This window comes from Hyperolius riggenbachi, chromosome 5, assembly GCF_040937935.1.
Source record: "Hyperolius riggenbachi isolate aHypRig1 chromosome 5, aHypRig1.pri, whole genome shotgun sequence".
Taxonomy (NCBI): Eukaryota; Metazoa; Chordata; class Amphibia; order Anura; family Hyperoliidae; genus Hyperolius; species Hyperolius riggenbachi.
Genome location: NC_090650.1, coordinates 49138686 through 49152172, shown reverse-complemented (window position 1 = coordinate 49152172; position 13487 = coordinate 49138686). Strand labels below are relative to the sequence as shown.

The 13487-nt window shown below is 46.0% G+C and overlaps 1 protein-coding gene across 11 annotated transcripts in view; it reads right to left on the bottom strand.

Moving 5' to 3' along the window:
- Positions 1-13487, bottom strand: part of KIAA1217 (KIAA1217 ortholog) — a 798974-nt gene that overhangs the window by 628405 nt on the left and 157082 nt on the right. For 2 of the 11 annotated variants that reach the window (XM_068235626.1, XM_068235623.1), the window contains exon 1: positions 1252-1392. The exons of 1 other annotated variant lie outside the window; for it this stretch is intronic. The gene's annotated coding sequence lies outside the window, so the exon portion shown is untranslated. Of the gene's footprint in view, positions 1-1251; positions 1394-13487 lie in introns of those variants that run through there. 8 more of the 11 variants (XM_068235618.1, XM_068235620.1, XM_068235640.1 and 5 more) reach the window with 5 other exon arrangements.

Genomic DNA, 13487 nt, shown 5'->3' with positions numbered 1-13487 from the left:
ATCTAAGCCAAAGCGCAGGGGAAAGCGCTTACAAAACTCTCAATAAATCGCTCAGCGCTTGCAATAGCGCTGGCGATTTATAATGTGAACAGGGCCTAAAAGTGGGTACCATTAATATTTTACTGCATTCTAGTATTTGCCACTACAGCGCCTCTTTCAAATCATCAATAACTAAATTATCGTATTTAGTTGCTTACATATTTGCTATACGTTAGCCTTCCTTTGCAGATTTAAAATTCACAATTTGCATTTTCTAATTTTTTTTTAAACAGGTTCATAAGTGCAGATGTGTTAAAAAGAGGAACTGTAATGAAAAAAACAAATACAATTATTTTTTGTTTACAATATTAATTTGTAGATTATTTAGTCAGTGTTTTCCCATTGTAAAATGTTTCCTCTCCCTGATTTACACTCTGAAATGTATCACTGGTGGTGACATCTTTAGTTCTGCCACGTGATCTGTACAGAATGTTCGTTTAGGGTCTGAGCTCACTGACGCAGTTGTGTCCGCTTTTCAGTTACACATCAATGTTACAGATGCTGAAAAGTGGACAGAAGGTGTCAGAACAGCGTCAGTAGGCTCAGGCTCTTACTGAGACTTCTACGCACAGAGGGAGATACTGCTTACTTTGGTAGTTGGAAACAGCATTTATTTCCCACAATGCAACAAAGTTCACAGGCAGCAAACTGTCAGGATTATGGTCATGACATCACACTGTGGGATGGGTTTCACCACAATATCAGCCACACAGACCCTCCTGATGATCTATTCGAGAAAAGGTAAAGATTTATGGTGATAGAGGGGGTATCAGCTACTGATTGGGATGAAATTCAATCCTTGGATAAAGTTCCTCTTTAAAGACATATCCTTAGATTAAACAGTTTTGCACTTGCGAAATATGATTGATTAGAAGTGTAAGGGGAGCAGAGAGGGACATAATTATCATATTACTAATTCTGATCCTTATAAGTATGGTTGGCAGCCTATGAATCTATAATCACACACTCTACCCATTCATGTATTACAGTACTGGGCAGGTCCCCAGACCCAGTCTAATACACTCACCACCAACAGCAACAAGTAGTGACTTTCTTCCAAGTATAAAGTGACTTTCTCCTGTTTCTGGCTAGGCCATAAATCACACCCATACACAGATATATTCCAGCAGTGCGCAGAACGTTATCTACAAATGCCCGGCGATGTGTCAATGACATAATAAAGCACCACAAAAAAAGACTACGGCACTGTACCTTTCGAAGAGCGCGTTCCAGGAGGCTTTGCGGGCGTCTGCGCCGCCTGCACCTGCTGCTTCTTAACCAGACTTCCCTCACTGCCAGCCCGCAGAATCTTCTCCCCTAAGCTGATTTTTCTTGATCTGCTGTTGAAGTCTTCAATCCTACTCACAGGCAGCTTAGACGTCATGTTAGCTGACAAGGGCCTGGCCAAACGGGATGGCTTGGACATTGTCGGTGGACCAGAAATAATTTCCACACAGCCAGGACAGTATAAGGGGGGGTCCTCAGTTTGTCATAGTTGGCAGCTGGAGAGAAGGTTCGGCTGTACCTCTGTGCTGTGAGGGAATTCTAGTGACAGAAAGGCTACAGGCTTGTCAGGCAGCCACTTTATCAGACCTGTGGAATGTAAATGTGCCCTTAGCTCAGGCTTATGACTCCTCTGCAGTGGGCTATGAGGTAACAGATGCTGTTACTGCCGCTGCTGCTGTGCTGTGGCTCTCAGCCCCTCTGACTGCGGGAGAGAGCTGGCTGCATGCTCAGACTAGAACTGACCATCATTACTCCAGGAACAAGAATTTGCCAGTGCCCAACCCACTCAGGTAAACTTGTGCACACAATGCAGATGGAATCTGGTGGGAATTCCAGATGTTCCATTGGCTGCTGTAAATCACAGAGCGTTCTATTACCTGAGCCTTCACTGAAATATGCACTGCTGTGCTGTCACACTTCATAATTCAGGCTGGCTTCTCCCGGCATTTCACCCCCTCCTCTCACTGCACAGCCACATGCTAGTTACAGTGTACAAATACTTTTGTCAGCGTTTTCTCACCTCTGTTGCCCTCCCCTGAAGGAAACAAAGTGCCCCAAATGGATACTTACCTCAGTACATGGAAGCCTCTTCTGTCCCCCCTCCACCAATGCAGCGCTGGGAGCCCACTCACTGCTTCGACAAGGGCCTTGTGGAAGAGTGCACCCAGCCATACTCCTGTCCATGAACGGGTGCGGCCACACTGCGCATGTGCAGAACGCCTCACGTCTGTGCAGTAGCACGAAGCCGGACAGGCTCTGCTTTTCTGTCGAGCCTGAGCCACTTCTTACCACTGTGCTACGCAAGCAGAGGCGGTTCTTCCATTAATTATGTGCTTCAGGGCGGCAACAATTAGAGGGCGGCAAGAAGCTCTCCCCTCCAAAAATGTCCCCCTCCTCACACTTCCCGTCTCCCCCTACTTAGATGCATGGTGCCTCTTCACTCACCTGCTCTCAGCATTCCAGCCACGGGCTATCCATCCACCTGTATCCATGGCTACAGTGGTGGCTCATGTGACCTGTTACGTGCTGCCGGGTCACATGAGGCATCTCTGTAGTCCGAGAGGAAGCAGGACTTCAAGTGTGGCTGGTGATCCCATCACTAATCTGCTAAGAACAAGTGAGTGATGCAACGCTGGTGCTGGTTGGAGGAAGCAGAGGGAGGAAAGCATAGAGCCAGTGCCTGCAATGCACAGACCAATGTGTCTCTACCCTCTGGTCCAGCTTGCACACGTTGAGGAAGGATGGGGGGGGGAAGTGGTTAGCCGTCCTCACAATGTATTGCTTCAGGCGGCAAAAAGTCTAGAACCGGCCCTGGACACAAGGCATCTTTGGCAGTGCAGCCACACAGTCCAGTGCTGAATTGGTGGTCAGGAGGAGGCAGTGAGAAGACTCTGGAGGATGCAGAAGCTTTCCTCTACTGAGGTAAGTATCTAACTTTTGTGTTTTTCAAAAATTACAGGTTTACTTATGGCCCTTTCTCATTGGCTGTGGTTCAGTCCAACCATTGGATCGAATTTTCCAACGCTTTGAAAACTGCAGGCGCACCATGATTATCAATCCAATCGCATCGTCCTGTTTCCACTGCAGTGATTTAATGTGATGCGATTTTAACTTAAATGCAGAAATAAAGAATTGTGCAGTTTTCCTGCATTTGTGTCCAGACTGTGGAAGCGCACAGAAATTGCATAGCGCGCATAGTACTGTGAGATTTTCTTACAGTTTCCCTGTGTTGTGTGAAATTTGTCTTTGAGAAATTACGATTGCACCACTGATAACGATGAATGCATGAAAAATGGTGCAGTATCTCACAAAAGATCACATTTTAAAATTAGTTGCAAATCTCGACCAGATCGCAACATGCTTGTGATTGTGGTCAGAATTTGCAGTGGAAAAGGGCTCTGAGGTAAACATAGCAGAGGGGGAAAAAAAAAACGAACACAGTTCAGACACCTTTCCTCAGGGCCTCATATCACCCCTTACATTATTACCTCAGACAGGTTAATTGAGAGCATCGTCAATCCTCTCCAGCGCTTGAGAACTCTGCAGTACTAGTGTCCACATTAGTTGCTGCCGTTTTACTCAGCCCTTTTCATAATTCATAATGAAATTGTACAAACAAAGGAAATAAACACTGAGTATTTGTTCACATTAGACCCGCTAATGGTCCAAAACACTGACTAAAGGTGCCCATAGATTTTAGTCCCCTAAACCTTCCTAGTACCTGCAGTTGTGGGTCACCCCAAGCTGCTTGCGCAGTCTGCTGTACTGGTCCAAGCCCTAAAGCATAGAGCTATATCAATCCCTACCATGCACTAATGAGGACTAAGACTCTGAAACAGGCTGGGCTGTCTGCATGTTGGGTTGATGTGGCTCTGTAAATGTTATAAGCTATAGGCTCACTATACACCGGCAGTTCTGGATGTAAGTCTGGCTTCAGGGGCATAAAGAGATCAATTGCATATTCAGTAGTGATGCATTGTGGGAGACCACGGTCGCTCACTTTAGGCTGAAATTATCGCAAACTACCTTTGACGTGGCAGCTGATCGACCATCTGGTTCAATCAAAACAAAAAAACAAATGAAAATCTGTGCCTCCAAGAGGATGCTCGGTCGACGATGCAACCAATTTTGGGCCAAAATTGGTTGCATGTATTGATTGGACAAGCTGGAAAATCACGGGCCGACGTGCTCGAAAGCACGTCAGTACCGGTGTGCGATAATCGCGAACAACAAATACGATGGAGAACCTGCCCGATGTCCCCCCAATGTTTTATGTCCCCACCCCCTCCGTGCAGTTAGGTCTGGTTCACATCTGCGTTTTTTTTTTTTTTTGCTGAGCCGGCCGTACGGATCCGGCCATCAGAATCAGGTAAAAACTGTAGGATCAGTATTCTATTTGTTCCTATGTAGCTGCAAAACCTTCTGTTTCCATTCCGCTGAGCGAAACGGTCCGGGAAATTGGGTCCTGCTTCATTTTTTTGTCCGTTGAGCGGAACGGACAATGGAACCGTACGGCTGGTTCCACTGGCAAAAGCTGATGTGAACCGAGCCTAAGGCCCAGTTAACCTTAGCGTTTCGTGCCACAACAGTCAGTTCCAACGGATCCGTTGTCCGTTCGAACTGATCCGTTGCGGACCGGTTAAAATACGTTTTCGGTCCGTTTCCGTTCCGTTTGTATCCGTTTTGCATACGTTTTGTATACGTTTCCATTTTAAAGGGGAAGTTCTAAAATTAGCATTAAAGATAAGCTATATATACACCAGAGCTCTGAATGATCTGTAAATACATTGTGGTCATTGTTGAGGAGAGAGCTTGCTGTTTGGACAAAGGATCCAGTGTATTTCTACAGCTTCTGGCTTGGAATAGCCTCGTTTTTAATTGTCACCTACTACTATGTAGGAGGGAGGCCTGATCTTCGCAGGAGATGGTGGGTGCACCCTCTACCTCTTGAAAGGTTGCCCCTGCACTTGGACAACCAGGTCCTAGATGCTGTATGGCCTGATGTCTTCCATCTCTTTCCAGAAATCAATGAACTGGGATGGATCCCACTCTTGCAGCACTGCTAGGCCCATGTGCCAAACAAGCCAAGATGGCCGCTGTATGATAGAGAGTACACAGGAAGCATCTAGGAAGGTCCATTTTATAACCGGTGTGCTGTTAAGTTCTGTTTTCTATTTGTTCCTTTTGCCCTGCAAAACCTTCCGTTTCAGGTCCACAAGTCAGCAACGGTCCGGAAAATTAGGGCCTGCAGCATTTTTTCGATCTGGGGACCGGAACGTATCTGTACGGACGGACGGACAGATGTGTACAGTCCCATAGAATAACATTGGATTCGTTCGCGTCCGTTCCGTTTGTACAGTATACAGTCCGGTTCCGATCTGCAAAAAACGCTAATGTGAACCGGGCCTTATAGTTTACCTGTTACACCGCCTGCTAGTGTCTGCCACTGTGTTCACCGTAATTCTGTATTCTGGCCCCATGTGAGTGCTGGCACTATTTGCTGTTCAGTTGCCGTCCTTATCGATCATTTCCATCAAACCTCCACAAGCCCAAATAGTGCGGAGTAAATAGCATGAAATATAATTCACTTGTAAACAGTGAAAGGCGACATAATCCTCTCACATCCAATATGTAAACAGAACTCGCTATCTGCAAACACAGCTCCGCAGAGAGCGCGCCGGTCTCAGTGCACCGTAGCTCTGGCTGGATAGACTCTCTGTCAATGCGGCGTTTAAAGAACAACTGAAGTTCATTGTCCTAAAAACGTCATGTTGTTAAACACTTGCTATTAATCCTGTCTACATATACTGTAGGTCACGGTTTATTCTATAGTAAAACCTCCATTATCCGGAACTCAGGCATCTGGCAGTCTCAGCCAACCGACATGCCTGAAGTGCAGAACAGGGCCAGAACTTTAGTGGATTGCAAATATGTGCGCAGCAGAAGTGACTTACTGAACCTCTTCCACCGTCTTCAACACTTCCTGCTGCTCCCAGCTGCTTTCCAGCATCCATGTAAAGACCCTGGCAAGTCATGTGACTGGCATGTCATGCATGCTTCGTGAGGCATACACAGAGGATGCAGGAAAACATCTGGAAGCTATGGGAAGGGGGCATTGGGCATCTAAGTACCATAATGAGGTGGGAGCCCATCTGTCCACTATACTGGGGTGGGAGGAAGATGGAGCCTGTCTGGCCACTATATTGGGGTGGGAGGAAAATGGAGCCTGTCTGGCCACTATACTGGGGTGGGAGGAAGGGAGAACCTATCTGGCTACCTACTGGGGTGACAGGGAGGGGGGAGCCTATCTGGCTGCCATACTGGGCTGGATGGGTTAGTTGGGAGGAAGGAGCCCATCTGGCTACCATACTGGGGAGGGAGGGGGGAGCCCATCTGGCTACCATACTGGGGAGGGAGGGAGGGAGGGGGAGCCCATCTGGCTACCATACTGGGGAGGGAGGAAGGAGCCCATCTGTCTACCATACTGGGGAGGGGGGAGCCTATCTGGCTACCATACTGGGGAGGGAGGGAGGAGGGAGCCTATCTGGCTACCATACTGGGGAGGGAGGGGGGGGGGCCTATCTGGCTACCATACTGGGGAGGGGGGAGCCTATCTGGCTACCATACTGGGGAGGGAGGGAGGAGGGAGCCTATCTGGCTACCATACTGGGGAGGGAGGGGGGAGCCTATCTGGCTACCATACTGGAGTGGGAGGGAAGACAGGGGCACATCTGGTTACTATACTGGAGTGGGAGGGAGCACATTATTTAATGTAATGAATGGAAGGGGGAGTGGGGGGGGGGAGTCCAAATCCCGCATTAGGGCCTTCAGGTCTACACTTTCGCCACTAAATACAAGTTTGCGGAACCTTGGCTCTCAGTACTCTGCTGCGACTAGCTGTATGTGCTGCTTGGCACCTCTGTCTATATGTAAACAAGCCCTGACTAGGAATTTCTATCTCCTACAAGCACTCTTGAAAGATAGCAAAACATAGCTGTCAGGAGCAGGCAGGAGCTTTTCAGCTGTGTTTTTACCTCCCATCCCTGAAAATAGCAGTCAGTGAAACATTAGCACTTCCCTGACTGAGAACCTAAAGATTTTCACAGTTTAACTATCACATCACAGGATGTGAAAATCAGTTTGCCAAGTACAAACCCTGGGAAAATCCAATGATAAATAAGTCATAGACATGACTGTTTACCTTCATCCTTATCACAAAATGTTCCATATTCCTAAAATTTAGCGATAATGCATGACTGCACTCATGCAATAAATACAGGCAGTCCACTTCTTACAGTGTTGCTTGAAAATGTTTCCCAAAGTCATTTTTTCGTGAATATATTTGCGAAAATACGTTGTATTTTTGCAATATGAGTAAAAGCGAATACATTTTTCTTTCGGATGCAAAAATTCGCAAACAATGCAAAAAAATCTATCAATCAATCAAAAACAAAACAAGCGCAAACATTTGCAAAAAGATCACAAAGTTTACAAAATTATTTTCAAAGGCATTTTTACTCGAAAGTTGAATTTTACATTATTTATCGTTAAAATGAATGCGAAAAAATATCATCCTTTTCGCTCATCACTGCTTAGAGAGGACTTGAGTTACAATTATTCATACATACAAACAACATTTTCTCCATGTACAAACTATACATTATGGTTTCTTTATTACAAATGTTTGTTCTTACATGTTAAACTATTGTATAAACTAGTGCCATCCAACTGGTGCCCCATGGGCCCGAGCTCTCTCTGGGAGGGAGGAAAGGAGCCTGGTTATGTCTATTTCACCTAATGCTGCCAGATTATGTGTATTTTGTGGGAATAGAAATGGTAGGGGGTAACCGCTCTCTTACAGAATGAAGAGACAGTGCTGGGACCAAGGCAGCCAAGCCCAAGCGAAACTGAGAAAAGAAACGGATGGTCCGCACAAATGTCTCAAAAGAAAATCCAAAATGTATTCAGGACATGTTCTAGTACAAAAAGAAGCTCAAGACTGACATGTTTCCGACTCCAAGTCCTTAATCATAGTCAATTTTCTCTGTAAAAAATTGACTATGATTAAGGACTTGGAGTCCGAAACATGTCAGTCTTGAGCTTCTTTTTGTACTAGAACTTGTCCTGAATACATTTTGGATTTTCTTTTGAGACATTTGTGCGGACCATCCGTTTATTTTCTCTATTTTGTGGGAAGCTGCTGCCAGATTATGTATATTTTGTGGGAAGCTGCTGCCAGATTATGTAAACAACAGTGGCATCTGTACTGAACTCAGCTGCTCGTCTCATTCATCTTTCTTTTCGATCTTCCTCTGCCGACCCACTTTGTCAAGCTCTTCACTGGCTGCAAATTAACCAGAGGATTCAGTTCAAACTCCTAACCCTAACCTACAAAGCTCTCCACAATCTCTCTCCCCGGTACATATCCTCACTAATTTCCAGTTACAAACCCAATCACAATCTCAGATCGGCACATGATCTTCTGTTGTCCTCCTCTAGAATCAAATCCTCACATTCACGTTTACAAGACTTCGCACGCGCTTCACCCCTCCTCTGGAATGCCCTTCCACAACACATCCGTCACTCGCCAACCTTTGTTGCCTTTAAACGCTCTTTAAAAACACACTTGTTCCGACAAGCATATGGGCTACCTTAGGCCACTTCCCTTTGTACTAAGACCAAATTGCACTCCTACTAGGTATCCTAAAACACACAGCCTCTATATATTTGCTGCATACTACCCCTCCTCCTGTTCCCCCCCCCCTTTCCCTTTAGATTGTAAGCTCGCAAGGGCAGGGCTCACTCCCCATTGTGTCTTGGTAACCATTATACATTTTATTCATCATGTTACTTTTATCCCTGTCATTACCAATTCTATAATTTGTTTTTGTATCATTCTTTGTATTTTGTCACTAATTATGTGTCTTGTATATTAGTGTACACCATTCTCTGTATTATGTACACCATGTTTGTTTCTTACTTTGTACAGCGCCACGGAATATGTTGGCGCTTTATAAATGAATAATAATAATAATAATCTGCGTCTTCTCTCCACTTATGCAAAACAGAATTTTGCCCTCTTAAAAGATGAGGGCCCACATGCAATTAACTTTTTCTCCTGAATTATCTCTTAGGAGATAATTTTCATATTCACTTTAAAATAACTTTTACAATTTAAAAAATACCCAAAAAGTTTGAAAAAAACTACCATCAAAACTATTATTTTCTTGCTTGCTGGTGGTTGATTTTTTCAGACCTTGTCAATAAAATGCCTTTTAAACCCCCAGGAAGCAAGGAAATGCACAAAATCATTTTGAGAGTACTTTTTCTACTGCTTTTGGTATTTTTTTAATTTTTAAATGCTGAAAAGTTTTTTTAAAAAGAAGATGAAAAAGTATCTCCTAGGAGAAAAGTCAGGAGAAAAAGTGAATTGAATAAGGGCCAAGGTATTTAAGATTATTCAGATTGGAGTGAGCACATGATGCCTCCCACGATGCATCACTGCTGAACATGCAAATCATCCTTTGTTGTCCCTGAAAGCTAAATATACCTCCAGAACTGCTGGAATGCAATGATGTGTCAGCTTGTTAATTGTACAGAGCCACAATAATCCAACATGCATACAGACTGTTTCGCATTGGTTGATCCTTATCAGTGCATGGCATGCAATAACCTAGCTCTATGGGGTAGGACTCCCTAAAGACTCTAGAATGTAGACCAGGATCGAAGCCATGACAGTTTTAAGCCCCGCCCTACTGTCTACAAACTAACATCTTTGGATAGACAGAAAATTACATCACGATTGTTTCCACCTATTAGAGTGAACTGGATAGTGGCCAGATTTCTGTATCCAGATATCCAAGTACTGTTTTGGACTTGTACTTTTAACCTCCTGGGAACCGCTGATAGTATATCCTACACCACACTTGTGGCTGTCTAACTCTGATGCGGTGTAGGATTTACACCACCTGCTGCTTCCGCTCCCAACACGATCGTGCGCAAATGAGAGGGGAGATTAAGCTGTCATATGACAGCTGACATCTCCCCTCAGTGATCAGGAGCCATCGCAATTGGCTACTGATCACGTGATCACTACAATCGCCGGCCAATCGTAGTGATCACTATTGTGCAGCGGCTATAGGACGGGAAGAAGACAGGACTCACCTTCCTGACGTTTCCCCGGGGATCGTCTTATGCCTCTGCTCTGCCCGGCATCTCTACTCGCTCTGACTTCAGTGTCGGGTCCCAGCTTGATGATGTCATCAAGCCGCGACCCAGAACTTAGAGTCAGTGCGAGCAGGGATGCTATCCAGAGCGTAGGGGGCTAGAGCTGCTCATCGCAGGACCCAGGGAGGTGAGTAAAGACTGCTGGCTATGCGGGGGACACCATGCCTAGCTATACAGGGGATCCGGCTGCCTGACCCCCCCCCCCCCCCCCTGGCAGGTAAAATGCCCTGGGGGCAGTTGGTCCCCAGAGGGTTAAAGCAGACCTGTGAGGAAACAAAATAAAAAAAAATAGATACTAAACTTGTGGGAATCTTCTGGATCGTCTGGAGGTTCCTCAGACCCACCTGGATTCCTCTTCTGCTTCTTGTTCCTGGCCTTGCTCCTGTCACTAAAGAAAAGGCCCTTCTAGTGAGCAAGTGTGAACCATGCCAAGTACAAAGAAGCGTTTGCTTGGACGGGAGTGCGGCCACAAGGGCACATCTATCTGACTAGCTCTTGTTGGATATTCTTAGAGGAGCTCATCACTGGAATGGTGGGCACTGAGAGGACTTCCCATACTATGGTAACCTCCCCTCTCTCCACTGTTAGCATTGTGGTCTTTGTGGGAGCCAATAGCTGCTTATGTGGCAAAACTCCTGCTTTGTGACACAGACCTCCTGAACCAGCTTTCCAAGGGCATCTACTTTGTTAGAGTTGTAAGTGGAGAAAATGGAACAATTAATGATTACTACTATTCACAGGGCCAGTTCTACACTTTCTGTTGTCTGAAGCAAACTCTGAAGGATGCATTGCCTCCCCCCGGGAAACGCTTATATATATATATATATATATATATATATATATATATATATATATATATATATATATATATATATATATATATATATATATATATATATATCATACAGTACATACCTCTTATCATATCTACCCCCATATAACCCCTTCATCAGTGAAAGATCACCATGGCTGGGGAAACTTTGGCACGTGACCAATCAGGCCAGCCAATCACACTGTCCGCTGCTCCTTTTGCTAACTGGTTCCCATGGTCTCAGACGCGCACAACACCGTCATCAGGCCAATCATTGCACTCGATCAGTAGCGGTGACCTATCAGATGTCACTGCTACTGGTCGCGTGCCAAAGCTTCCCTTCTGACTGGCCATGGTGATCTCTTGCCGGTGATGGGGTTTTACTATAGCATGCCTCGATAAGAGACATATATCCACACCTCACCTGCTTATGAAGTCATAGAGAAGGGCGGCAGGTGCCACTGGAAGGACGGGGATTCAGGAATATGCGGATAAGGAGAGTAGTGTGTGTGCCAGGAAGGTGGGCGGGAGAGCAGAGAGGAGGCAGCCGCCAGGTGGCCAAACCCCGCCCCCTAGATTTTGACACGTGATTCAGGTGGCTTGACGGTAGGTCCGCCCTAGACTATTTATAGTACATGATGATGACGTGATCATCACATCTACTATACCAATAAAGAGATAATTCAGTCACTGGAGGAGAGTTTCAGGTGGACCCTTATAGTGTACCAGAGCTGTCCATAAAAGAAGAACTGATACTTACCCGCTGCTTCCTCCTGCAGCATAAATACACGTGAGTCCCACGCTGTCCTCCTGCGGTCTGCCGTTCAGCCGCGATCAGCCCTGGTAATTGGCTCAGTCGCGTCAGTCTGGGCTACTGTGCATGCTCTGGGCTACTGCCTCCCCCCCCCCTCCCTCCAACATTATTGTGGTCCCTTGCAAAGTTTTTGGCAGTGTAGTGACTCACCTATCCTGTCTGGCGCGCTCCTCGTGGCTCCTTACATTCCCGTCTTCCTTCCTGCTGGCCGCATCTTCTCAGTGAGCCACTGGCATATTATGTAATAACATGCACCAGGTCACGGAGGACAGGCATCCCTGCTAGGATGAAGACAAGCAGGCATAGAGCCACAGCCTAATTGAGGAGCGCACAAGCTGAAACAGGTGAGTCTCATCACAGCAAAAACTCTGCAGGGAACCTGAGGACCACAATGTAGTTGGGGGGAGACGGGGAGGGGGGCTGCAGCCAGTTTGGGGGCCCGGGAGGGGAAGTGGTATAAAAAAAGGGGCCTTTAATGCCGCTTCAGGGGGGAGGTCAGTTGGGGGGTCTATCAAGTGGTCCTCTAAGAAGATTTTGCCCAGGGGCCCCATTGTAACTAAAACTGGCCCAGACCAGGCCCTGCTGCAGTCACATCCTCTGCATCCCCCATTACTAAGCTATTGCAAGGCGCTTCTACACGCTTTGTGGTTCTTGTTTATTTGCCTCCAGAACACACTGGCTGTATCAGCACTAGAGTTCTGAGGATTAATGTCATTCTGGCATTTATTATCACTGCAGGTGACGTCCTCTATGTGCATTTGTGCCACACAACACTGTTTTCTTTATTAAAGTGGGGAAATACTATTGTAATTGAATTGCTGTGATGAAGGCTGGCTTGATCAGTGCAGTTCCCAGGAGGATAATTATTTTACCCTCCAGATATCCCAAATAAAGTACGGTTAATATCTGGGATTATTGAGCGGCCGGTTGCCAATAAACTCTCACTTGTGTATTGAAGGAACTACTTTTATTGTAATCACTGCTGGAAACTTTCAGCATAGTTTTAATGTACTGAAGCAAAGAAAAAAAAGTTTGATACTCGCCCATGAAGGGGGGCGGCTCTTGAGCGTACATGTTGTACGGCCGCCAGTCAGTTGGGCGCAAGGCGAGCCGAATGATGTGGCGTAGATATACGAACTCTGCCACAATCTCCCGCACACATTCTCGTTGCCACCCATCACTACACTGATCGGTGAATAGGAACAGGTGTTCCCAAAGCCAATCAAAGTACCTCAGTGAGCATCAGTGAGATGCTTGAGATCATTAAAGAGGAGCTGTCAGCCATACTTTCTCAGAAACAAAAAAACGCATACATACCGTATTTTTCAGACTATAAGATGCTCATGACCATAAGACGCACCTAAATTAGAGAATAAAAACCAGGGGGAAAAAAATATATACTAAAACTGGTGCATCTACGGTGAAGGGGCTTCTAGTGGATTATGCTCCCTTGTACCTCTTGTGTTTCCCTGTGTTCTCCTCTGTCCCCCCATGTGTCCACCTCTGTCCTCCCTGTGTCCCTATGCCTCCTTGTGTCCCTGTGTCCTCCTCTGCATGGGCACAGTACAGGGAGTCCCCAACATTGCGGTG